Source organism: Acinonyx jubatus, chromosome C1 (genome assembly GCF_027475565.1).
Source record: "Acinonyx jubatus isolate Ajub_Pintada_27869175 chromosome C1, VMU_Ajub_asm_v1.0, whole genome shotgun sequence".
In the NCBI taxonomy this organism is placed as follows: domain Eukaryota; kingdom Metazoa; phylum Chordata; class Mammalia; order Carnivora; family Felidae; genus Acinonyx; species Acinonyx jubatus.
In genome coordinates this window covers 14,057,288-14,084,679 of record NC_069381.1, presented here as the reverse complement: position 1 = coordinate 14,084,679, position 27,392 = coordinate 14,057,288, and the positions used below count along the sequence as shown (strand labels likewise).

Below are 27,392 nucleotides of genomic sequence, written 5' to 3'. Positions count from 1 at the left end.
CAGAAGAGGAACCCTCTGTCTTCCCAGTCTAGTCTGGTATTTCTGGGAGAATGCTCTGATGTCTACATGGATGCCTGGCCCTTCATGGGGTGCTTGGCCCTTTCTTCTTTCCTGATCCCTGTGTGATCAGGGGCTGCTGTTTTCTCCTGGTTTAATAAACAATACTTTTGTTTTCATATCCTGTTTTGGAGTGCTTTTTAACGATGGTGGGGGGGGGGGCGGGCAGAGATGCCCTTACTCTGCCATCTTGAAACTGGCAGCCACCGTGAACCCTGTGGTCCTGGTGAGGGGCGGGGCGCATCCAGCAGCTCTGACAGATGGGCTGCTTCTCACTGGTGGGAGCAGTGTGGGAGATTGCAGCACAAAGACCGAGCAACGACTCGGATCCGTGTGGTTGCTGAGAGCCGGGAGAGTGAGTCAAGCCCAGAGGACTATCCAGCACAGAGGCGGGTGGAGGATGGGAGCCATAGTATGGAGCCAAAACAAAGAAAGTTGAGGACTGAGAAATTTATGAACAAAGAGTAGCAGGGTGGAAAACCAAGGAGGTGGCCTGGAAGGATTCCCGAGACAAATGGGGGATGCTTCTGGTGAGTTGAACTTGCCCCAGCTTGAATACGCTGCCCACATCACTGGAAAGGATCACGGTGGATGGACAATTTGACGTTATCTCCTCCGCGGCCCATCTGAAAATTTCCGAGCGAGCTTCCTCCTCGAGAGCCTGAGGGCTGAGCTGTTATAAACTGTAAAGTGCTCGTTTGATGCTCCGGGGATGGTACCTGACACTTCCAATTCTCGATCTGTAAATTGCGGGCAGGTGTAGTTCCCTCAACCTGCTTTACGGATGCAGGGGGAAGGTTGTATAGATTTTTTTTTAAGGTTTATTTAAGTAACCTCTACACCCAACGTGGGGCTCGAACTCACAACCCCGAGATCAAGAGTCGCATGCTCCACCGACTGAGCCAGCCAGGCGTCCCAGCAGGTCGTGTAGATTAATGAGAATTGCAGTCCGACTTTCCCTTTTGGTGATGCAGGATGCTCAGATAGGGACCATTCGTCCTGAGAGCTCAGATACTTCTGTCTTCATCTTGAAGCCAAATGCAGGAGAGGGATACAAGAAGAGAGAAGGAAAAGGGATCTCACAATTCTCTTTAGCATCTTTTGGGTGCAAAGCACTCTCAGTGTGTTGCTTCTTTTATTCTTCTAATAGCCATCTGGCCTGAGCCTTCTTACCTACCCACTTTTACAGATAAGGGAAGCAGGGGAGGGTGTAGAATTTCAACGCAGGCTCTCTCTGACTCCAAAACTAAGATCTTGCCAGTAGGGCATAGTGGCTATGGCTCTGGCCGATGCCAAATCTTTTGCTCCTTCCCTACTCTATCTCAGAGAGAGGGACACCGCAAGACGGGAGGAGGGAGACCAGCCAGGCGATGGCTGCTCTCTTCCCCAAGGAGGAAGATAAGCTGACTCGTGGCTGAACTTGTCTCTGAAATTTATGTCACTCGGATCTTTTGAATAAAAATAATTGACTTTGGCTTTTAATGTGACTAAACATAAAAGAGGCTCCCATTCTTTGAATAAATGTAGGTTGAGCACCTAGTTGGGAGAAGATACTGTGCTAGAATGTGGGACGGTCTGGAAATGTAGAAAATATAGGTGAGTCACATAAAATGTCTTTGACGGGTAAGATTAATTTGAATCTGGACATACTAAAAATGCCCAGTGTTCCGTTTGAACTTTGCCACTGGCATTGACAAGAGAGGCCAGGGCTGGACCTACCAGTCGGAAAGTCACTCCCCTGGAAGTACTGAAATTTCTTTCTTTCTTTTCTTTCTTTTTTTTTTAGTTTAAATTTAGTTAATTAACACACAGCGTAATATTGGTTTCAGGAGCAGCAGTCAGTGATTCATCACTTACATACCACACCCGGTGCTTATTACCAGTGCCCTCGGAAGAAGAGTATTAAGAGGTCAATGATTCTCTTCAGATGTGGCATCTTAAGACAGTGGTGAGAGCAGAGGGCAAAGAGATGAAGAAAATAAGGAGACCTGTTTCATGATACAGAGGAAAAAGGAAGCAAATCGGATGCCTACATCACACCCACCTTTAAAGTGGGCTCCTGGGGCACCTGGGTGGCTCCGTCGGTTAAGCCCCCAACTCTTGATTTCTGCTCAGGTCATGATCTCATGGCTTGTGCGTTCGAGTCCTGCCTCCGGCTCTGCACTGACAGCATGGAGCCTGCTTAGGATTCTCTCTCTCTACTTCTCTCTCTCTCTCTCTCTCTCTCTCTGCCCCTCCTCAGCTCTCTCTCCCTCAAAATAAATAAACTTTAAGAAAAAAATAAAAACAAAATAAAGTGGACTCTGGAAGGACTAAAGATCCAATTTTGAAAGTAAAAATATATTTTTTGAAAAAACATAATGTAGGAGGATATCTTCACGACATAAGGAATGAGGACAAATCAGTAAGGAGGGAAATCTATTAATTTGGTCACATCATAATTAAGAGAGTCTGCTCAACAAATGACACTGAGAGCTAACAGACGGAAGACGGGCTGAAAAAAAGATATTCACAATATCTAATACGTAACATGTGCGTGGGATACCTGCATACCCGTATGAGAAAGAGTCTCTGTAGAGGATGCTGTGGTGTTCCCGCAGATCCTGCAATCCTTAGCCAAGGCCCTCACTGCCCCAGCTCAGCCAAAGAGGCGTGCCTCACCCAGGATCAAGTGCCCTCCCTGAAGGCATCTTGCGTGAATGACCAGTCCAGGAGGGAGAATAAATGCCTACCCCCCTTGCTTCGATCAGACAACTCTGAAAATCCACCTCAGAATTCCCTGCGGTTCTATTGGGAGCTTCAGAGCTACTTGGTCGCTATTCGGCTTCTCCCTCTGTGCGATGCTGCTTCTCTCACTCATTTACAGGTATCGTTCCTGAGAGCATCCCCATCACACCCCCTCCCAAAGCTTCTTGCATGCCAACTTCACAGAGGAACGTAACCTATGTCTGTCGATACTGAAAGTGGCTTTAGGAAACAAAGTAAAATGGGATTTCAGAGCTGGATCACCCGCCGGTTGCCTGACCATGAAGACTCTGTCATTGGTGGTTTGTAGAGTACCGGTGACCTCTGGCATGCACATATGGCACAATTGGGCAAATTGCCACCGGTGGTGAACTGGAACGCAGTAGGAGAGGAGAATGAACCACAGGGTGCAATATACCAGGGGTTGGACAGTTTCAAAGACTGGAATCGGACGGCTGTTGCTGGAGGCTACGAAAGCCCTGGAGAAACGATACAAGGCCAAAGGTGATTACCACCATTGTCACCAGTGGAGCGTGAACTCACTGTTGTGGTCCTGGCAAAAGCAGAGAGCCTGGAAGATGACAGTGGACTATTGTCAACCCCACCAAGTAACAACACTGATTGCACCTGTTGTGCCCGATGTGGTGTCTTTTTTGCTAGAGCAGATTAATGCAAACTCAGATGTGAGGTACAGGGTCGCTGCACTGTAGAATGCATTCTTTTCCCTCCCTACCGGACACAAGGACCAGAACCAGTTCCCATCCACATGGGACGGAAAGAGTATATATACACACAGTCTTGTTCCAGGACTTTGTCAACTCTCCTGCCGTTTATCTGAAGGGACCTGGACCCCAGATCATCTCATGAATAAGAACCAATCTTTTTTTTTAATTTAGTTACTTATTTTGAGAGAGGGGTGGGGCAGAGAGAGAGGGAGAGAGACAGAATCCCAAGCAGGCTCCACACCCACAGTACAGAGCCGGACTCAGGGATGATCTCACGAACTGTGAGATCATGACCTAAGTTGAAACCAAGAGTCCAGTGCTTAACCGAGGTACTCAGGTGCCCCAAGGATCAATCTCTGCCCTGAATTATTTCATAGTCCAGAGAGAGAGAGAGAGAGAAAGACAAACAGACAGAAGGTAACAGGGAGATCACACAACAATTTACTCTGGGATGGCTTGTACTAGTCAGGACTCTTGATGGCCATTGCAAGGGACAGAAACCTAATTAGAACTGGCTTAAACAAAAAGTCCCAGGTTCGAATCTCACTGATTAGGCTTGACTCTGAGTCCATTCCTGAACCAGTCACACCAGCTAGGGGAATAGAATACTCAGATCGATTAGTCCTAGTCACATGCTCTGTCCCGGAATGAGGGATGAGGTGGGGTTAAGATCAACCCACTGGACCAAAAAGCAAGGAGGGGATGGTTCCCTAAAGGACAACTAAGGACAATTATGAAATTGGTGCTGTTTAGGTAAAATAAGCAGATGTCCCCGGGAGGGCTCAGGTACGGTGGCCATTTGCCTTGGGGAGACCAAGGAAGATGGAGGCAGTGGACATTTGACTCGGGCCCCAAAGAACAAGGAAGAGTTTGTCAGGTGGGAAGGAGGTTCCAGGTAGAGGGCCAAGCATGTGCAGAGGCATAGGACTGTGAACGGGCACTGCATGTCTAGAGAAGAAAGCAATTCTCGGTGGTGAGGGATGGGGCCAGAGAGCTGTGGGGCCCAGTGTAGAGAAGATCTGTCTAGAACAAGACAGTATGGACCTATGTCCAATATATTGATATGAAATTATTATTGTCAAATATTAATTTGGTGGAGCACCTGGCTGGCTCAGCTGGGGGAACATGTGACTCTTGATCTCAGGGTCATGGGTTTGAGCCCCATGTTGGGTGTGTAAATTACTAAAACAATAATAATAAATTTAAACAGTATATATTCGATTTTCTCTAGATCAGTAAAGGGGACTTCATGTGAGGCAGGATGTCTACTATTTAGAATGTCAGCTGCCGTGGTCACAGAGAGATTCTTGTTTACTGATGTACCCATGTGCCTGGAACAGTGTCTGGCATATGGAAAGAGCTCAGTAAATATTTGCGTGATAAATGTCTGGGTTTAACCTTAAGCATTCGATTATATTAGGTATGCCACAAAATTCCCAAGTAAAGGAATGGGATTGGGAGAGCTTAATAAAGACCAGAGTAAGGACTAGGAAAACTGATAAGGTTGAAAAGAGGTAGAAAGATAATAATTAATTAATTAATGTTAACATTTATTGGGCACGTATCCATTACAGATTGCTTATACTCCTTAGTGAATGTCTAAACATCTTGTATTAATCTCATTTCTTTTCAACACACACGCTTTCTTTACTTTTTTTTAGTGTTTATTTATTTTTGAGACGGGGGAGAGGCAGAGAGCGAGGGAGACACAGAATCCGAAGCAGGCTCCAGGCCCTGTGCTGTCAGCACAGAGCCTGACGCGGAGCTCGAACTCACGAACCGTGTGATCATGACCTGAACCCAAGTCGGACACTTAACCACCTGAGCCACCCAGGCGCCCCGATGATCTCATTTAATTCTTAACCACCACCCTACGAGGCAGGTTTTCTGATCTCCACTTACAGATGAGGACAACGAAGCTCAGAGAGGTTAAGTGAGTTGCCCAAGACCACACAGTTAGTAAGAAGTTGCACTGACATTCGAATCCCATCTGTTTCTCTCTTAAGAAAAATAAATCCTTATGAAGCAAGCGCCTTCTACATTCTGGGCACTGTTCTAGATGTCACAATCTACCCCACAGCACATTTCTCCCGGTGGCATTTTTATCACCATCAGGCCCATGTGATAGACACGGAAATGAAGGCACAGGCAAGTAATTCAGCCACAGTCACAGGTAAACAAGCCACACAGGCTGGATCTGAGCCCAGGCAGACCAGCTCCAGTCTTCAATTCTTACCCAATACCACCCTGCTGTTTGGCTATGACACTGTGCTGACCCAGAGGGGCCCGTAGGACTCAACATAGGAGCCAATTTGTCTTACTAAAATATAAACACAGACTTTAGATACAGCCTTGAGTTTGAATGCCCGATTTTTCACTGAGCGAGCGGCTGGGTGACTTTAACATCTCTGAGCCCCAATTTCCTCAGTTGTAAAAGGGGAATAATGAGAATATCCACCTTGCAACTGCAAGGATTAAATTAGGGAATGTCTATAAAATTCCTGGCATGGTTCCTGCCCCAGATCAAGAGATTTTAGTGACTTATGTATTTATATTTGCTCCTCTCTCATCAAGGAGATTTAACCTAGATCGGGGTCTTAACTCTTTTGTGCCAGGGACCCCTGTGACAGTCGGGGTGAGCTGATGAGACTTCCCCAAACAATAAAATGCATAAGATTACCAGGGAAACTAAGTATGATAAAATATCGTCATCAAAAATGTCTCAAATTCAAATTTATGAGGCGGTAATATGCGTGCTTGTTAACGCATGAAATCATAAAATGGGGTGACATCTAATAATTACCGTAAGTTCAAAGAAGTGATAACGATAAAAGACATTTGAGGGTGATCTGTGGCACCGATGATGTAAAACGAAAACGTCTGTGATTCTTATTGGTAACAGTCGCCGGCCTTGCTAAGTCTACTGAGGTTCGTTGCCTACATTCATAATCGAAGGAAATGCAACATTCCAGTAAGAGGTTGGGGCTGGGGGGAGATGTAATTTTTTCCCATCCAAGTTCATGGACACCCCTCCCCCCCACCGAGTTAAAAAAAAAAAAAGCTGGTTAAGAGGAAGGCGATGTTGGGGAAACTCTGAAATTGGCTGGTTTGTTTGGAGACTCCTCATAAATTGGCCTCTTCAGTCTCGCCCTGGATGTTATTTATCTGGCCCCGTATGGAGAGAGGTTGCATGTCTGGAACTCACTATGTCCGAAACCAGAACTCCTGGTCTTCCTTCCCTGCTCAGATCTGCCCCACCCAAAACCTTCCTCTGGCCAGCAGAAACCTCGGAGGTGCCCCGACGTCTCCCTCTCACACTCCCCATCTAGCCCATCAGGAAACCTGCTGTCTCTGCCTTCAGAATAAATCCAGAATCCAACCACCACTCACCGCCTCCACTGCTTCCAAAACGGCAGGGTCTCTTAGCTGGCGACAGCCACAGCCCCTTCCCCCTCTCCCTGCTTCTTCCCCGCCCCCGCGGTCTACTCCCAACACAACCCAACACACCAGAGTGGCCCTTTCCTGGGTAAGGACCCCTTGCCATCTCTGTCACATGCACACACCCTCCCCTTCTTGCTATCGGTCAGACGCACTGGGCAAACTCCCACCTTCCGGTCTTTGCACTGACTTGACTGTTGCCTCTGACAGTCATAATTTCGCTCAAACACCGCCCCCAACGCCCATTTCTCTTTTATTTATTTTTAAAAAGGGTTTATTTATTTTGAGAGAGAGAGGGGGAGGGAGAGAGAATGCATGCAGGACTGGGGGATGGGCAGAGAGAGAGAATCCCAAGCAGGCTCCACACTGTCAGCACAGAGCCCCAGGCGGGGCTTGAACTCACAAACCGTGAGACCGTGACCCGAGCTGAAATCAAGAGCTGGATGCTCAATCGACTGAGCCACCCAGGCGCCCCCCGCCCCGCCAATTTCTCCTTTAAATCCTCGCGCAAACGTCACCACCTCCATGAGGTCTGTCTTGATCACCCTAAATGTACAACTGGGTCTCCAATACCCCTAGCCAGCTGTACTTGTTCCTTTGTCCTCAGCATATAAGACACACCGTGTTACATAATTTACATATTTATTACGTTTATTTTTTGTCTACCTCCTGCCTCCGCCCCACCCGCAACTAGAATATAAGCTCCATTAAAAAAAAAAAAAAAAGGATGTTTGCTTTGATCACAACTACAATGGGGGGGGTGGCACATACTAGGTGCTCAGTAAATTCAGTAACTCAATGAATAAAGCATGGTTGGCGGGTTGCACGTTGTAGTCAAAACAGCTCAGACCTAAGAATCTGAACCAGGCTGTGTTCCCAGCTGCCAAGCTGTGCTACCCTGGGGCTGCTCCACATCTCTCTGAGCCTCAGCTTCCTCATCTGTCATGTGGAAGTCGCAAAACCTATCTCACAAACTTATGAGGATTAAGTGGGCCTGGCACTTCGTAGGTGTTTCATAAATGCCGGTTCCGGCTCCCTTCTGATCTGGAGTAAGCAACTTCCTCCTGCTGGCACGGGGTCCCGGGAGCTCCCGTAAAAGGGCAAGGCTCGCGTCCCCTTCCTTCGTCCTGTTCCCAAAAAAGGCTCGGAATAGAACCAAAGTCTCCCGGCTCCGCTGGGAGTTGTAGCCAACAGACCACACGACCACTTTTTTCCTGTCCACTACTTTCTTTTGAGGTGGAAAGTAGTCGTTGGAATGACTTACCCAGGGGCAGGGAAAGGAAAAAACAGCAAAAATTGTTTTAAAAGGGAGTTATACAAGCATATGCAGGAAAACCCCATTGAGGGACATAAATGCTGATTCAAAGGAGGAGGAAATAAGAAATTTTGACAGTTCTCCAAGACTTCCCTGGTCCTGAATTTCCTCTCTTCCATCACACATTTTTCTCGCCCACAAAATAGGCATTAAGAAAGATGACAGGTCAGAAAATAGACCATGTAGAAAAGAGGAAGGAGTTTGAGGTTGTTGTTAGCAGGAGTTTAAATGCTACTCCCTATTACCACCAGCCAGTTCCCTAAGTAATGATGGGGAAAGGCAGGCTTGAGCAGAAGCTGATGTCTCCCCAGGGAAGGAGAGTGAATTCTGGATCACTAATGGAGGCCGTTTTCCAGTGCTGCTTTGATCTTCTGCCTGATCCAGGGCTGGGGACCAGCAGGCTGGGACTCCAAGGAAAACCGGACTTCACGGCAGGTCCCAAACAGCTGCCTTCCCACAAGGGCGTGTGCCTGCCGTGCCGGGTCGTCCCAATATCCAGCCCAGCTTGTGTCTGGCTCCTGTGCCCTTGCCCTTCAGCCCCGGGCCCCTCTTCCTCCCCACCCAGAACAGAGCTGAGCTGGCGTCTGAAAATGAGTAAGTGTGTAAGTGAGACTGCACACTGGTCTTTGTGGAGGATTTGTTTTTGCCAAGCGGCTTGGTGGAGAAGATTGCATTTCTTGGTTATTTTTAAACCTGGATTTCTGGAATTTGATTTGGGGGGGGTGGGGGACAACAACAAAACCCAGGAACTCAAGTCCTGAGGGGCTGGTGGCTCCGGGCATCCTCTTTAGGAGGTTTGATGCCCCTTGAGCCGACAGGAGCCCAGGGAGCGTTGGGCTGGCAGAGAACGGAGATGTTGAGGGCTTCTAGGCAGTTCCAGAAAGCACCCCTGCTCTCCTTCCCAGGGGGAGAAAATGCCATGGCTACAGGATGTCTTACTTCCTGCACTCACACGTGGGCATTTGCCGCATGCTGGCTCTGAGCTGGATGGTGATGGAAAAGGTCTCAGTCCCTGGCCGGATGCAGCTCATCCTTTAGATGAAGACGTTGATGGTTGCAACATATTTAGGCTGTGGGCCTGATAGGGGAGGATACAGCGTTGGGGATGGAGATGCTCACCTGGCCCAGAGGGATCCAGAAAGACTCCAACTCTGAAGAAGGAGTGGGAGTTAGCAGAGCACAGCCAGAGAGGACTGTGGGAGGGGGACGAAAAATCAGGGGCTTGGAGGCGTAGACAGACTTGACTTCTAGTTCTGTTCCACCTCTGACGCGCTGTGTCGTCAAAGCAACTTTGTTTACTTTCCCTGCACCTTATTCTCCTCACCTGTAAGATAGGGGTAATTGGAATCCTTTACCTAAAAAACTAACATTGGGGCATCCAGGTGGCTCAGTCCATTGAGCATCCACCTCTTGGTTTCAGCTCAGGGCATGATCTCACGGCTCGTGAGTTCGAGCCCCGCGTTAGGGTCTTCACTGAGCATGGAGCCTGCTTGGGATCCTCTCTCCCCTTCTCTCCCTGCCCCTTCCCCTCCCCCTCTCAAAGTAAATAAATAAACATTAAAACAAAAAGCTAACATTTATTGAGCCTGTACTGGGTATCAGGCACTGTTCTATGCACCCTACATACAGCGACCCAAAGGATAATTTTCAAAAAAGATAACACGTTGACTCTCATAAGGATATGGGATGAACCTGTATTGAAGATTTTATGGAACTTATTAGATGATGGGGGAACTAGTTATGTTCACAATTAAAGGGAGATAGGGAGTAATTATACACAATTATAGGGAGATAAGGAGCAATGAAATTAATCTATAAACAAATGCAAAACTGGCTAGGTTGGTCAGTATCCACAGGTAATCAATTACACTCTGCTAGACACAATCTGCATTTCAATAGACAAGAAGCATCTCCATTACCGTCAACTTTCTACAGTTTTGAGCTATAAAGTAGCTCAGTGGTAAGGAAAGGCAGAGGTAACTGGTTCACCAGCCAGGCAAGATGCCCACTAAATTTCAAGGTCCTCCCAACTTGTCCCTGTGGTCCCTGCAAAACCCCTTATGATCATAATGATCTCAAAGAAAAATTATTCTTGATCACAAAATAAAGCCTGGCCTCATAATCTGGTCTGATAGTTTACACAGGTGCAGTGAGTGTATTAATTTGCCCTAAGGACCTCCCAAATTTGCTTTGCAAACTTTAAAGCCATTCGGTTTTAAACAATTACAAAATTAACTTTTGTCTGGAAGTTTTCGTAAGGAATCTCCAACTGGAATTTCAGGAGGCTCTATTATTTGTTATTCCTAGGTTAAGAAACCCAACCCAGATTTCTTTCACCTGTCATAGCTGTAAATTTGGGTGAGTTCTTCTTTTTTTGAGGTCCCCCAAATATTCCAAATATCCTACCTTAGCACTTGTAAACCAGGTACCAGGTCAGGTTTCTTAGAGATCTTTGTAGGCATTAACTCCATAAGTAGATCCAACATGTATTCCTTAAAACGTCTTGTCATACCTGATTTGAGGAACATCATTCTCCAATATGGCTCTTGATGCCTTGAGGTACAATCAATTTATCCTGGTAAGAAGTAGGACATCAGGTATTTTATTTATTTATGTATTTATGTATTTATTTGTTTATTTATTTATTTATTTAATGTTTATTTTATTTTTGAGAGAGACAGAGCGTGAGTGGGGGAGGGGCAGAGAGAGAGGGAGACACAGAATCTGAAGCAGGCTCCAGGCTCTGAGCTGTCAGCACAGAGCGCAGGCGGGGCTTGAACCACGAACCCTGAGAACATGACCTGAGCCAAAGTCGGATGCCCAACCGACTGAGCCACCCAGGCGCCCCAGGTATTTTATTTTATGTTTATTTATTTATTTTGAGAGAGAGAGAGAGAGGGAGGCGCAGAGAGAGAGAGAGAGAGAGAATAAGAGAATCCCAAGCAGGCTCTGTGCTGTCGGTGCAGAGCCCAATGTGGGGCTTGAACTTGCGAACTGCGAGATGATGACCTGAGCCGAAATCAAGAGTTGGACACTTAGTCAACTAAGCCACCCAGGCGCCTGAAGATCAGATATTTTAAATGGTTTAGTTCAGTTTACAAAAGCAAAATCAGATAAGTTGTTATGGATAAACAGATGGCTTAAGAAGAAAGACAAAGGGATTCCTTATGAATCTGGAAAATGGAGCATTAAAACACGATCAACCATATTCCAAACAGATAACTACCATAAAATTTCCCTTGTCAGTTCATTCAGTCTTGTGTAATTAATTCTTCTTCAGCTGGCTCTCGAGTTGGAGTCTCATGAAGCCATCTGCTCGACCATAGAGTCCTGGAAATCTTGACTCACTCCACTGGTACAGTCTAAAAGTTGTCTAAGCTGAGTCAACTCAGTTTTGAATGCCAGTAGTTTCAAAGATCTGTTATAGTCCTTTCCCGCAAAGCTCTGAGACCGGATTCTTTGATGAAAACACAAACCCTGTGGCTTACAGCAGGGTCCTCAGGCAAACCTCAGCTATTTTAGGTGGCAGGGACTTGAAATGGCTCTGGTTAACTTATGACTGATAATTCTCCAGTGTGAAAGGTCTGATGATGGTTCATAATAAGAATCAGGAAACTGACAAGGAAATTAAGTTGTTTCTGGAAATCTAAACAAAAGATAATCAAATCATTGCAAAAAGAATAAAATGTAGGCAAAATACTCTGAAGATGATGATTAAGTCTATTTTCGAAGAAGTCAGTTAACATTACATCTGATTCATAAAAATAGATGAATGTAATTGGTACAGAGGAAGAGATCTTAAGAGATAACATACAATAATCCTGAGACACAATTCTTGCCATACCAAGAATATCAAGAGATTCGGTAAGTCTAGAGTAGGACCTAGAAATCTTATGGATGTCTATAGATCTCTAGCCCACAATAAGTCTGATGTGCATCCCACTGGCCTAGACCATGCTAGATCGAAACAGAACAAGGAAGATTACAGCAAGTGAAGATTTTAAATAATATCTGAACTTATGATACACTATGCTGTTGTTGCCAATATCATCACCCCAAGTACCAACAGAACTCTGATCTAGGAAAACTCAACAGAACTATTTCAAAATTGTTCTAGTTATTTTTTTTAATGTTTATTTATTTTTCAGAAAGAGAGGGAGAGAAACAGAGCACGAGTGGGGGAGGGGCAGAGAGAGGAGGAGACACAGACTCCGAAGCAGGCTCCAGGCCCTGAGTTGTCAGCACAGAGCCCAACGCGGGGCTCAAACTCACAAACCGTGAGATCAGGACCTGAGCCAAAGTCAGACGCTCAACTGACTGAGTCATCCAGGTGTCCCCATAATTGTTCTAGGGCCAGTTCATTGTTAAGATGGACCAGTTCATAAAGAATGTTTTTCTACTATGGCTTTCCAGGGATCCTATGGGAAATCTCAAAGTTAGTTTTAGGTGTAGCAGATATCTTGACATTTTTCTTTACCTTTTTCTTTTTTTATATTTAGGATCCAGTCACAGGAAGGCAAACGTTTAGACAAGTTATCAGAGATTTGGACATTCAGTTAAGCTAGGATCTTGAGTGCCTGTAATTATGATAATAAAGCATTTACAAAGAAGCATAGACAGTAATAGGATGGCAAAGAACATTAACTCATTTGTGAATGAGGAATCTTTGTTCTTTTTTCCCCTCCTTAAATACTTTTTTAAGTCTATTTATTCATTTTGAGGGAGAGAGAGAGAGAGAGAGAGAGAGAGAGAACATGAGCAGGGGAGGGGCAGAGAGAGAGAATCCCAAGCAGACAGAGATAATCCCACTGTCACTGTGGAACCCAATGCAGGGCTCGAACTCACAAACAGCAAGATCATGATCTGAGCCAAAATCAAGAGACGGACGCTTAACCGACTAAAGCACCCAGACGCCCCATTCCCCCTTAAATAATTAAGGATATAATAAAATCAAAATAAATCATAGAAAATGATGAAGACAAAAAAAAAAGAAAATGATGAAGACATGGAATCTTTGCAACCTAGATATCTATGCAAAAAGCAAAGAATAACCTTTTACATGGCAGGTGAAAGCAAGAATCAGCAAACCAAGAAAATAAGCCAATCAGCATCGAACCAACTCTGCTAAGATGTTAACATACTTCATAGCTTCTTCTCAGACTTCTCAGACATCACAAACCAAAGCAAATAAAATTTACGTTTATATAAACTCTTTTTTACATTCAGGATCAAACTGAAACTTTACTTGAACATAGCCTGTCTCTTTCACGGGTTCCACGAGGCCAAAACAATTTTTCATATTAATACTAAGGTGTTGTGTTAATATGCAATGAGTTTTATCTTCTGATGAATCAATAAATATTGTTTTAAAGTTTTATTTATGTAAGTAATCTCTACACCCCATGTGGGGCTCGAACATATGACCCCGAGATCAAGAGTCACATGTTCTTCTGACTGAGCCAGCCAGGCACCCCTGGTAAGTATTTTAAAACTTATTCAGTTTTTCCCAGTTTCAAATTCCAATATGGTATATATTAACAGTTGAAATTCACATAAATAAAAGCTGTTTAGGGTCCTCAATAAGTCTTGAAAATGCAAAGAGATCAAGAGATTAACAAAAAAAAAAAAAGTGTAGGGGCCCCTGGGTGTCTCAGTTGGTTAAGCATCCGATTTCAGCTCAGGTCATGATCTCATGGTTCATGAGTTCAAGCCCCACATCGGGATCTCTGCTGTCAGCACACAGGCACCTTCAGATCCTGTGTCCCCCTCTCATTCTGCTCTCCCCCGTGTACACGATCTCTCTCTCAAAAATAAACAAACATCTTAAAAAACCCTAAGAACCTCTGCTTACATATACGTTACATTTCTCTTTTACAAATGCTCCTAGTATAATCTCAACCACTCAGAGGAATTTTTATTTATTTCTTTTAGATTTTACTTAAAAAATTTGTTTAATGTTTATTTATTTTTGAGAGAGAGACAGACAGACAGAGACAGAGCATGAACAGGAGAGGGGCAGAGAGAGAGGGAGACACAGAATGCAAAGCAGGCTCCAGGCTCTGAGCTGTCAGCACAGAGCCCAATGCAGGGCTCAAACTCATGATCTGTGAGATCATGACCTCAGCCAAAGTCGGACACTTAGAAGACTGAGCCACTCAAACGTCCCTAAATTTTACTGTTAAGTAATCTCTACGCCCACTGTGGGGCTCTAACTCACAACCCCAAGTCAAGAGTCACACGCTCCACCAACTGAACCAGTCAGGTGCCCCTATGAGTTTGTATTTTTAACCAAAGCTTTACTTTTTACTAACTGGGGCATGTGGGGGTAGCTAATGAAGACCTCTCAGCCTTACCCCAGGATTGGAGCAGGTGAGCAAAGTTTACAGTGCAACTTTCTGCAGCCACACATCTCTCTTACACCTTTAAAAAATGCTCATTAAAATAACTCAGAATATAGCATTTAGATAACAAACATATAAGCAGTGTAGAGGTGCCTTGGTGGCTCAGTTGGTTAACTGTTCGACTCTTGATCTTAGTTTAGAGCTTGATCTCAGGCTCGTGAGTTTTATATATATATATATAAAATGTTATATATATATATATATATATATATATATATATGCAGAGTATTAGACTAAAATCATGCTTAGTAACCAATGTTTCAGTATTGTATCCCAGAAATTATTTGGATATCAATGATTATCCATTAAATAACTCAACTTAAGGGCTCTTGGGTGGCTCACTGAGTTGAACATCTAGCTCTTGGTTTTGGCTCAGGTCATGATCTCACCATCATGGGATTGAGCCCTGCATCAGGCTCTGGGAAGACAGTGCAGAGCCTGCTTGGGATTCTTTCTCTCTCCCTCTGTCTCAACATAAGTAAATAAGCTTTAAAAAACTCAATTTAATATCAGTTTTCAGGCAACTGAAATTATCTACTAGCTGACATACTGTAAGATATGATCACTGTTAAAGTGCGTCAGGGTGATTCAATTTAGTTGAATACAAATTTACATTTCTTCACTTTGTAAATATTACGCATGAATAAGTTAGCTTATTTGAATAACAAACCTGAATAAGTTCAGAATAAACAAACCCAAGTAGAATATAATGTACACTGTTATTATACCCACACTGACAAATCAGACAGTTGTTTTCATTAAAGCAAAATTGTTTTCTTTATAGATTTTTTTTTTGAAAGTTTTATTTATTTAAGTAATCTCTACCCCCAACGTGGGGCTTGAACTCACCACTGAAATCAAGAGTCACATGTTCTTCCAACTGGGCCACCAGGCACCTCAAAAAGCAAAATTGTTAAGCTAACCTTCTTTCGGCCAAAGATTGATCTTGCGTCTGTGATGCAGGCAGGCTGGGTCTAAGAACACAGGGGAGGGGCCCACAGGACCAGCCAAGACGGTCTTTGGCTTCCCGTGAGCCAAAGAAAATGGAAACAGAGTTTATGGAACAATGTAGGCAGCAGGTGGGAATAACAGAGGGAGCGTCTGGAAGACTCGGAAAGGAAAGGAACATGAGTTTCATCATTGCTTGGGGCTAGGGGTTTATATTAGAAAAGTATCTAGGGTTCGTGTTCGTTCAGGAATCCTTGGTAGGGTCCAGTCAAGGGCAAGTTCAGGTGAACGATTGGTGTTCTGTAATTTACTGAAGGGAGGTCAGTGTCAGCCAAAGCTTTGTTTGAAGCTTGTGTCCTGGAACAAGTTTGGGATCTGGCTCAGTTTAGGTGTTATCAGGTGCTTGGGGCCTGGGACAAAACTCAGAGAATGATTGATTAGCTTTCTCGCTTCCCCCTTGCAGTGGGAACAAAGCTTCTCCGGCTTAGTCAGAGGCAAAATGTGGCTCATGAGTAAACCGGGCCTGGCAGAAAAACAACAGAGACCGACCCTTGCTAGAACAGTCCCTTTGGGGCGTCTGGGTGGCTCAGTCGGTTGGGCATCTGACTTCGGCTCAGGTCATGATCTCACGGTTTGTGAGTTTGAGCCCCGCGTCGGGCTCTGTGCTGACAGCTCGGAGCCTGGAGCCTGCTTTGGATTCTGTGTCTCCCTCTCTCTCTCCACCCCTCCCCTGCTCACGTTCTATCTCTCTCTCAAAAACAAATAAACATTAAAAAATGGTTTTATTTTATTTTATTTAAAAAAAAATTTTTTTTCAACGTTTATTTATTTTTGGGACAGAGAGAGACAGAGCATGAACGGGGGAGGGGCAGAGAGAGAGGGAGACACAGAATCGGAAACAGGCTCCAGGCTCCGAGCCATCAGCCCAGAGCCCGATGCCGGGCTCGAACTCACGGACCGCGAGATCGTGACCTGGCTGAAGTCGGACGCTTAAACGACTGCGCCACCCAGGTGCCCCAAAAAAATGGTTTTAAATGGAGTCCCCTCAGCTTTCCCATTTCATAGGTGTCCTTGAATTCTTAAAAGAATTCTCAGTTTCTGGAAGAATAATATTTTGCCTATTACAAATTTAAAGGATTAGAAATCCCATTTCCTCATTTTATTCATATTTTAGAAATAGAATCACTTTTTAAAGATCTCTATGAGATTCAGTAAAGAATTCCTTTACTTTAGAAGACTTCATAACCTAATTTATCAATATCCTGTAAAGATGGGAAATTTTTACATACTTACAAAAGAGATGAGGGGCCTTTCTGCATTACAGATATACAAACATAACAAAACCTCCAGCTTTAGACCTGCGACTATAGCCAAGGGTGGAGAATAAACTCAAAAACATGTAAAACTCACTGGTCCGGATATCAAAGAGCTGTTTTCCTTCCTGGCAAGCATTAAAGTCTTAATTGATTTGAGCTCAAATAGACAAACAAAATGACTAACAAGCCAGATTCTCTGCCTCTCTCAGCAGAGAATTGATCTCTATAATCCATTAACCCATTTACAGAGATTGCTAAATGTTCTGACCATAAAAATCAACTTCCCCATTATTGCTGCCACTAAAGAGGAATAATTTATTGTCTGTCAGGGAGCCAAAACAAGAAACAAAACACAGACTTAGTAAAGAGAACAAGAAGAGAGAAACAGAGAGTTAGAAAAGTTAAGGCTCTTGGGGCGCCTGGTGGCTCAGTCGGTTAAGCGTCTGACTTTGGCTCCGGTCATGAACTTAAAGTTCTTGAGTTTGAGGGTCGTGTAGGGCTCTGTGCTGACAGCTCGAAGCCTGGAGCCTGCTTGGGATTCTGTGTCTCCCTCGCTCTCTGCCCCTCCCCTGCTCACACTCTGTCTCTCTCCCTCTCAAAAATAAATAACCATTAAAAAATTTTTTTAAAGAAAAGTTAAGGCTCTCTTGCTAGTTGGGATGTATTTGTGAGAGCCAAGGAAAGATGTGCTTGCACTTAAACTCACAAATAGATGCAAAACTGAGAAAACTGGTCAATATCCTCAGGACAAAATCAACTGCATTTCACCAGATACAATTTGCATTTCTATTAGTAATGTTTATTGCATTACCATCGGTGTCTTATGACTTACAGAGTTGCAAACTAACTCAAAGACCCGGAAAGGTAGCAATCACCACGAAGAGTGAGTTCATCAGACACTCATTGGTGTTTTTTCTTTCTCTTTCCCATTTCAAAGTCTTTCCCAATTTTTCCCTTCATCTTTTAAGTAGGTGTTCTTATCATCCCCATTTTAGAGAGAGAGAGCTCAAGGCAGAGAGAGCTTGAGCCCAAGGTCACACAGCTAATTAGAGGCTGAATGTCTCCAAGATTTGATTTTTTAAATTTAATTTTATTTTCAAGTAACCTCTCCCCTCAACATGGGGCTTGGACTCATGACCCCAAGATCAAGAGTCACATGCTCTACCAAGTGAGCCAGCCAGGCGCCCCTCCATGATTTGATTTTAATCAGGTATGGTAAGATGTCATACGCGAAGACAACTGCCTTTGAAAGAAAGATTTATTACTTGTAATTCCCAAGAAGCAGATGCACACCGTGCGAGGCAGGGCCGCGAGGGAGAGCACCAGGACAAATCAGACAGAAAAAACAGCACGGGCAAAAGCCTCGATCGTGGTTCTCAGGGGAAGGAATGAGAGAGGCTAGGCCTGCAGCTCAAGATGGGCTCGTTTGAATCATGCCAGCAGGTTCCAGGCTATGGGGGAACTCCTAGTTGTCTGGTACCTGTCTCTGGTGTGTGATTAGGGCCGAGGGAATATTGATTTGCTGTGTGAGGGTTGGATAAAGGAGGGGTTAGGGGTGTGGACTTTGAATTGACTGGTTTGTATAGGAAAGGCACACTCAAAGTCAAGTTGTTCACTATCTCTAAGATAGCTAGCCCTGGGAGGGGCACTCTCTCCAGGGTTTGGAAGGCCGTAAGATGTTAAAGCATCATAAAATACAGAAAATGCAAACATGATTAATACATGAGCCTGAATCTGAACTTCAGCCGACCGACTGCTACGATTGTATCACATACACCCTGCCTCTTTTCGTGGGATTATCGTGAGTACTGGCGTTGGGTATATAATACACGTATAATGCTTCGCACATTGCCTGGCACTTAGTAAGTTCTTTATAAATCACCAAGGCTGTTACGCAAAGCCCAAGAAGTAAGAGAGAGAACAAGGCTTATTTGGACAACTAAGCAATGCAGTCCGGCTTTACAAAGGAATGCTAGGGAGCGTGGCGGGGTGGGGAGAGGCCAGGTCCTGGAGGCCTAGTTAAGGGGGTTGGAATTTACCCTGAAGGCAAAGAAGAACAACCAAAGAGTTTTAAACAAGGCTCAGATTTGTTCTGTTTGGAGGGCCCCTTTTCTGGCTGCAGCATGGAGAATGGATTTACCCCAGGGCAGCACTGGAGGCATTTGTGACCATCAGAGCTGGATGAAGGCTCTATCTCCCCAGCAACCATTCCTTCCGCACTCCCAGACTTTCATGAGGGCCTCTGCCTCCCCCCTTCTCTCAGGCACTGTGCGGAGGCAGGGGGATCAGGTTCTAACCCCCAACCTCCAGGGACGGAGCACTTGAACAAGCCAGCCCAAGTCAATCAACTCAGCCCATTTTGGGGGTCACTGTGATTGGGTCAATGATAGGTGTAAAAAGAGTGACTATCAGAACTTTGGCTCAAACTGCTAGAAAACATGCTTTTGGGTGCAGAACTTGAACCTGAGAGGATAGGAGGACTGGAACCACTAAAAGGAGAGAGCCTGGGGATGTCCAGCTGGAGCAGGGGACTCTCGATCTCTGGTTGGTCTGTGTGAGCCCTGCGTTGGGGGTAGAGATTACTTCAAAATAAAATCTTAAAAAAACAAACAACGGGGCTCCTGGGTGGCTCAGTCGGTTAAGCGTCCAACTTCGGCTCAGGTCATGATCTCACTGCTCGTGGGTTCGAGCCCCACATCAGGCTCTGTGCTGACAGTTCAGAGCCTGGAGGCTGCTTTGGATTCTGTGACTCCCTCTCTCTCTCTGCCCCTCCCCTGCTCATGCTCTGTCTCTGTCTCTCAAAAAATAAATAAATGTTAAAAAAATTTTTTTTAATAAAAAATGAAAAACAAACAACCAAAAAAAAAAAAAAAAAAAAAAAGGAAAGAAACATAAGAAAGAAACATCTAGAACAGAAGTAAGCCAAGCCCGCGGGAAACAGAAGATGAGTTCCTATGGCAACATCTGAGCCCTGAATCCAGCCTTGCCTGAAGCCATTTCCCTCATAAAGTCCATTTTTGGCCAGATCAATTTGAGTTTGGTTCCTGGCCAACACAATGAAGGTGAAATGAGAGCAAATGACTGACTTCAGTGTGTTCCCTAATATCGGCTGGGTACTACAAGGAGGCACAGTCCCACTGCATTGACTAGATGCTCCCCGATGGGATGGTACTTGGAGGTGGGACCTTAGAAAGGTCATGAGGGCAGAGCTCTCAGAAACAGGGTTAGTGTCCTTGTAAAACAGATCTCAGAGTCTGCCTGTTCCTCCCAATACAGGAGGAGAAACGAAAAGAGAGGCGTATGTGACCTGGGAAGGGGGTTCTCGCCAGACTCCCAATCTACCAGCACCTTGATCTTAGACTTCCCAGCCTCCAGAACCGTGAGAAATAAACTTATATTGTTAACGCACCACCCATTCTGTGGTAGTTTGTTCTAAGAGCACAGACAGATTGAGATACCTACCAATGTTTTTTATTGGTGGGGGGAGTTTACCGTCCAAAGCACTCCTGTGCACCATTGGTAGAAGCCAGTATAACCTCTGCAGAGGATGAAAGTTAGGCCCTAGGTGTTAAAATTTTTTTTTAAGTTTTTTTTTCTTTCTTTTTTGTTTATTCTTTTTTTTTTTTTTTTTTTTTTTTTTGAGAGAGAGAGAGAGACAGACAGACAGAGTGTGAGCAGAGGAGAGGCAGGGAGAGAAGGAGACACAGAATCTGAAGCAGGCTCCAGGCTCTGAGCTGTCAGCACACAGCCCAATGCGGGGCTTGAACCACGAACCCTGAGAACATGACCTGAGCCAAAGTTGGCTGCTTAACTGACTGAGCCACCCAGGTGCCCCAAAACTTTAGTGTTTAAATCCTTTAACCCAGCAATTCCACATTTAGAGATACTTACACAAACAATTAAACACAGACGGATGCCAACATAGCGTTATGTATTAGAGCAAACATCAGAGATAACTCAAATGCCCAGCAAAGAGAGAATGAGGGCACCTCTGTGGCTCAGTTGTTTAAGCATCTGACTCTTGATCTCAGGATTGTGAGTTCAAGCCCCACATTGGGCTCTGCGCTGGGCATGAAGCATACTTAAAAAAGAGAGAGAAAACAGAAAAATAAATTATGGAATTTCTGGGGCCTCTGGGTGGCTGAGTCGGTTAAGCATCTGACTTCGGCTCAGGTCATGATCTCGTGGTTTGTGGTTTCAGGCCCCACGTCGGGCTCTGTGCGGACAGCTGGGAGCCTGGAACCTGCTTCGGATTCTGTGTCTCCCTCTCTCTCTGCCCCTCCCCCACTTGTGCAAGCTCTCTCTCAAAAACAAACATTTAAAAAAAGAAAAGAAAAAAATGACGAATGTTATGTGTTTTTTATTTATTTTTTTTTTTAATTTTTTTTTTCAACGTTTTTATTTATTTTTGGGACAGAGGGAGACAGAGCATGAACAGGGGAGGGGCAGAGAGAGAGGGAGACACAGAATCGGAAACAGGCTCCAGGCTCTGAGCCATCCACCCAGAGCCCGACACGGGGCTCGAACTCACGGACCGAGAGATCGTGACCTGGCTGAAGTCAGACGCTTAACCGACTGCGCCACCCAGGCGCCCCAGTTATGTGTTTTTTAAAAGCCTGCTTTATGTGTCTACCTCTCTTCTTTTAATATTAAAAAGATACAGTCCACATGCGTCTACCTCTCTTCTTCTAACATTAGAAAGGAAAAATAGCTCAAAATGTTCCAAAAGCAATGACATCACTTAAGTAGATTAAGGGAAAGTTGTACAAGTATTTCAGCAAATGTATTCAGGGTCCTTTTCTCCAAGTTCTGCACAAATTCTGGTAAGTCTTACAATTCCAAGGAGAGCATGAGAATCAGGCCCTTTGGCATTGACAGAGCTCCAAAACTATCAGATCAAAAGCTAGAAGTTCTGCCTTGTTGTTGACAAGCATCCAAATGTTTGAAAACATGGGGAAAATAGACTGACCTTTCCCCTCCTTCATCCTGTTGTTTTGGCTTTGGGCAGGAAGTGCTTTTGTATCCTATTTCAGGACTTGAGGTCTGACCTAGAGATATGGCTCCTACCAACAGAAGAGGAGTTAGAGGGGATGAATGAACAGGGAGGCAGGAGGGAAGAGTGAATCAAAAAGCAATGATCACTTAGTGGTAACAGAAAATCCAGCTCAAGCTGGCTGAGGCAACACGAATCTGAAAAGTCCACCGACTTCAGGTATGGCTGGATCCAGGGGCTCAACAGGATCAGGACCAGTCTCTCCCTGTCTCTTTGTTGTGAATCTTTATATAGGAAGGCTCTTCCCTGGCTGTGGCACCAGCACCAGCAATGCCAGGCTTAATCTTGTTCTTTCTTAATACCAGTGGGAAGAAGATGCTCTATTTCTCTGGCCATCCCATTGACTTAAATTGCTCCTGATTCTCCTTTGTCTCAATGGGGTCACATGACCATGCTCAAGGCAGTCACTGGGGCCCCCGGAGATAAAGACTAGCATAGGCCTTGTCTGCATGCCTCTTCCTCGAGCTGTCTGTCGCCTCAGAAAATACAGAAACCGCCAAGTGCCTAGATGGGGCTTCAGCTCCATTTCAAACAGTGACAATGCTATGAAGAAAAATAAAGGAGGGCAACGGGGACAAGAAAAAGAAAATCGTTTTGATGCCGCTGGTACCCCTTTCCCTGCTCTTGAGGCTTTTGGGGGTTTAAAGAGTCAATGCCTTCAGCTTTTAGATTTATAGCCTGGAAATTCCCTCTGTCTGAAGTCAGGGATTTCCAGATCAACATTCCAAGGGTAGGGAAAAGAGGTTCATTTTCACACTCTGGGGGGCTTCAGGGTCCTGAGCTTCCCAGGGTTCAAGGGAAGCAGTGCCCTTCCTGGGTCAGAATTCTCCCACTTAACTTTGTTTTTAAAGTTTATTTATTTATTTTGAGAGAGAGAGAGAGAGAGCATGTAGGAGGGGCAGAGAGAGAGAGAGAGGGAGAGAGAGAATCCCGAGCAGGCCCCGCCCTGCCAGCACAGAGCCCGACGCGAGGCTCAAACCCACAAATGGCAAGATCATGACCTGAGCTGAAAGCACAAGGCAGACGCTTAACCGAGCCACTCAGGTGCCCCAGGATTCTTCCACTTAACATTTATTCATCAAGTGCTGCTCTGCTTCAGGTAGAATTCACTGTGGCGCAGGAGCCCTCGCAGAGTTGACTCTCTGAGATGCACACACGACAAAGGAACAGCCGTGTGTCAGGTGTCTGGTGGTGAGAGAGGCTACGGCGAGAGAGAAAACAGGGTGAGGCAGACAGAGGTCACAGGGTGGTCAAGGACACCCTCTCTGCGGAGAAGACATTTAAGCAAGGACTGAAGGACTTGAGGGATAAGTCATGCAGCTTTCCAGGGGGAACAGATTCCTAGGCGGAAGGAAGGGCCAGATGCAAGGCCTTGAGGCAAGACCATGCCTGCACGTTTGCAGGACTGGCCAGGAGGCTGGCGTGGCTGGAACAGAGTGAGGAAGGGAAGAATGGTAGGAGGTAAGATCAGAGAGCCAGTGGGGGGACAGATCACGCCCTGGTAGGCCATGGTGACAATTTTGGCTTTGACCCTGAGTTAGATAGGAAGCCACTGGACACCGTGGACAGAGCTATGACATAATATTATTTCGAGTTTACTGGGAAACAAACAGTTGAAGGAATATTCTGACAGCTGTGTGGAGAACGGACCATAGTAAGCAAGGCTGGAAGCAGCAGGGAGGACAAGGTACCTCCTGCAATGATGTAAGAGGTATGAGATGATGCTGGCCCGGACCAGGGTTGCGGCAGGGGTGAGGAGTGGCCAGATTCCGGACGTGCGGCATGACAACGAATGAACGAGAGAGCCGTGTGTACCTTGATGGGTCACAATGATTGTGCTGTTCGTAAGTATTTAGGAGGACATTCGTAGACTTCCAGCCAATCAGCATCCGGCTCCCCCTTCCTGCTAGTAGAACCCCAAGCCCCCTGTGTAGGAACTCACTTGGCATCTTCTAGGAATGCGTGGCACCCTTGTAAATGAAGCCAAGAGGGCCTGATCCTTCCACCCTCTGTCCCATAGCACAGAGATGGGCCCAGGACTTAAGCTCAGCCAATGGACTCTCTAAGGACACAGAGAATGGGAAAGGGGGCTGGAAACCCCACACCCATCACAGAGGAAGCATATGAACTTGACCTATCCTTATCCAGCATAACCTTAGCTGTAGTTTCTGCTATCCGGCTTCCCTCCAGACAAGGCCAGCAGCGCATCGTACAGTTTGGGGAGGCGGGAGGAGGCACCATGTCATTCTATTCTGTTAGTCTATGGCAGCGAACTTTTGGGGTAGATATTTTAGGCTTTTGCAGGTCATACGATCTCTACTCCGTTTTGCTGCCACAGGGCAGAGGCAGCCACAGACAACATGTCAATGTATGAGTACTCTCGGGGCAGTCACTTTCTCTGCAGTCCTGCTAGGAGAAACCAGCGACGGTATAAGAAAGAGGTAGTTCCGATAAAACTTTATTTGCAAAAGCACGTGGCGGGCAAGAATTGACCAGCGGGCCATAGTTTGCTGACTCCCGGTCCACAGGAATAGTGCCTTTTGTCCCAGGAATTGTACAAATGGGGCTGATGGGCTTTCAGAGATCCCTTCGTTCCCGCTGATTTTCCAAGCTGGCCCCACGGTTTCCTCTTGGTTCCGCGAACCCCCATATCCTTTGTCGCAGTCAACTCAGGCCGCCATCGTGAAATATCACAGACCGGGGGGGCTTAAACAACAGATATTTATCTCTCACAGTTCTAGAGGCTGGGGAATCAGGATCAAAATGCCAGCCAGGTGGGCTGCATTCTAAGGCCTCTTCTGGAGGTGGCTGGCATCTCGCTATGTGTTCACATGAACTCGTCTTTGTGCGTGCTGTGAGTGGGAGGGAGGGCTAGGTCCCTGGTGTCTCTTATAAGGGCACTAATCGTGTCATGAGAGCCCCACCCTCACGACATCATCTAACCCTAATTACCTCCCAAATGCCACATCTCTAAATACCATCACACTAGGGGACAGGGCTTCCACATACAAATTCGGGGGAAACACAAGCATTCAGTCCATAACATCCTTCTAGTGTATTCTGGTTTCCGCTGAAGCTAGAATCGGTTTCTGTGGCTTGCAACCAAAAAGCCTAATTGATGCAGCACTTACTCAGTTTGATTTAATTCCGTAGCAAAGGGGATAGCTCAAAGTCCCTCACTCCCACTGCTGGAGAAACCACTCGAAGCAGATTATGACTAACAGGACAGGAGTCATTAGTGTTGTCTTGATTTATGATACATCTGCGTGTTTAAAAGTTTCCTCACTGCATAGTTTCAGCTTCCTACCTCTTTCTTAGAAGGTTGCTGGTTTCTTCAATCAAGGCTGCCCCCAGGAGGAGCTGGTTCAGGAACCCAGCCTTCCTCCCCACCTCCTCCCCCCTGCTGCCCCCCCCCCCCCCCCCATCAGCTGCTTGGCTGTTAGAGCTTCTGCTTCCTGTTTACAAAGAGATATGAAATATACTAGTTAAAGAGTCCACCCCTAATGCTTTGCTACTTCCTTCTGCCTCATAGGATGAATTTCACTTGGCCTTGGTGTTTTATTTGTTTTTGGAAGTCATGGACTTGATGATGTTTGGAAATTTATGACTCTATAAGACCATATCTGTAAGGTGTTCAGTTCACATTCGTCATTTCTATTTTATTTATTTGTCTACCCCAACCGTGGTCCAAAGAGGATTTACGAAATGTGTCTTGTGCAAAAGATTTAAAAAAAAAAAAAAATTAAGTGATGAAGCTGGGCCAAGCAAAAATTAGGGGAGGGAATAAGTCAGATGAAATAAGAGACAAAATAAAACACAAAGTTGCCCCAATGCATTATTTCCTAAAGTTCCGGGTAGAGGGCGCCTGGCTGGCTTAAGTCGATAGAATGTGACTCTTGATCTCAGGGTCATGAGTTTGAGCCCCAGGTTGGGCATGGAGCCTACTTTAAAGTAAGTAAATAAATAAATTTAAAAAAAAATAAAGTTCCAGGTAGAAGTTAGAGATGTACCGCAAATCTTGCTCTGAGCTTCCTAGTCCGCAAAACAAATAAGGAAATACTTTTGACGTGCTTTTAAGATTGAAAACAAACTAATTACCCAGACAGCATGGCTGGTCCCAATTCTTTACACAGTAAAGGGTAGTTGAATAGCTGCATTTTTTTTTTTTTGACTCAGAAAACTGAAACTTGTTTAATCCCGGCAAATGCTGTGTGCTTTTGATGTCCTTAAGAAAACTCAAGAAACGTAAATTTCACTTTTCAAACCTGATAAATTGGAGTTGGCTGCTCTCACTGCAACATAATCGGGTTTTTTTTCCTCAAACAGTCCCTTTAAGACACTTAAAAGATACTTACTATTTAAAACTTAAACAGTAATAACATGACATGTTTAAGTATTTGCTTACAGACAGATTTCTATAGGGTCTGGTGGGACCCGAAAAGCCTTCCAGTTCAATGTGGAAAGATCATTAACATTTTCTGAAATTCTGCTAAAAATCACATATCATTAAAGGTATCATCTTAATCTTTTATTATTATTATTATTATTATTATTATTATTTTAGAGAGCGAGAGAAGGTGCACACAGGAGAGGGGCAGAGGGGGAGAGAGAGAGAGAGAAAAAGATGGAGAGAGAGAATCCCAAGCAGGCTCCACACTCAGCACAGAGCCCAACATGGGGCTCGATCCCACAACCCTGGGATCGTGACCTGAGCCGAAATCATGAGTCGGACGCTCACTGACTGAGCCACCCAGGTGCCCCTCATCTTAATCATTTTGTACAGTTCAGTAGCATTAAGTATATTCACAGTGTTGTGCAACAGATCTCTAGAAGGTTTTCATCTCACAAAACCGAAACTCTGTACTCATTAACTTCCCACTTCCCTTCCCCCCAGCCCCTGGCAGCTAGCATTCTACTTTCTGTTTCTATCAGTTTGGCTACCCTAGGTACCTCACGTAAGTGGAATCATACCGTATTTATCTTTCTGTGGCCGGCTTATTCCACTTAGCATAATGTCTCAGGTCCATCCACGATAGCACTGACAGGATTTCCTTCCTTTTTAAGGCTGAATAATAGTCCATTGTGTGTATCACCACATTTTCTTTTTTTTAATTTTTTTAAGTTTATTTATTTGTTTTGAGAGAGAGAGCACGCGCGCGCATGCGAGTGCGAGTTGGGGGAAGGGCAGAGAGGGAGAGGGAGAGAGAGAATCTGCAAAGCCTGACATGGGGCTCGAACTCACGAATAGTGACATCATGACCTGAGCTGACATCAAGAGCTAGACGCTTAACCAACTGAGCCACGCAGATGCCCCTACCACATTTTCTGTATCCATTCATTTGTCTGTAGATATTTGGATTGGTTCCACAACCCTAGTCGTGAATAATGCTGCAA

General features: G+C 45.2%; 1 long non-coding RNA gene across 1 annotated transcript; it reads right to left on the bottom strand.

Annotated features, from left to right (window-relative positions):
• Nucleotides 1-2,378: 2,378 nt before the first annotated feature.
• On the bottom strand, nucleotides 2,379-26,964 carry LOC113599507 (uncharacterized). The gene is made up of 3 exons (XR_003420376.2): nucleotides 26,806-26,964; nucleotides 10,793-10,855; nucleotides 2,379-3,281 (listed from the first exon to the last, which is right to left on the bottom strand). It is a non-coding gene; the product is annotated as an uncharacterized LOC113599507 (long non-coding RNA).
• Nucleotides 26,965-27,392: the final 428 nt, after the last annotated feature.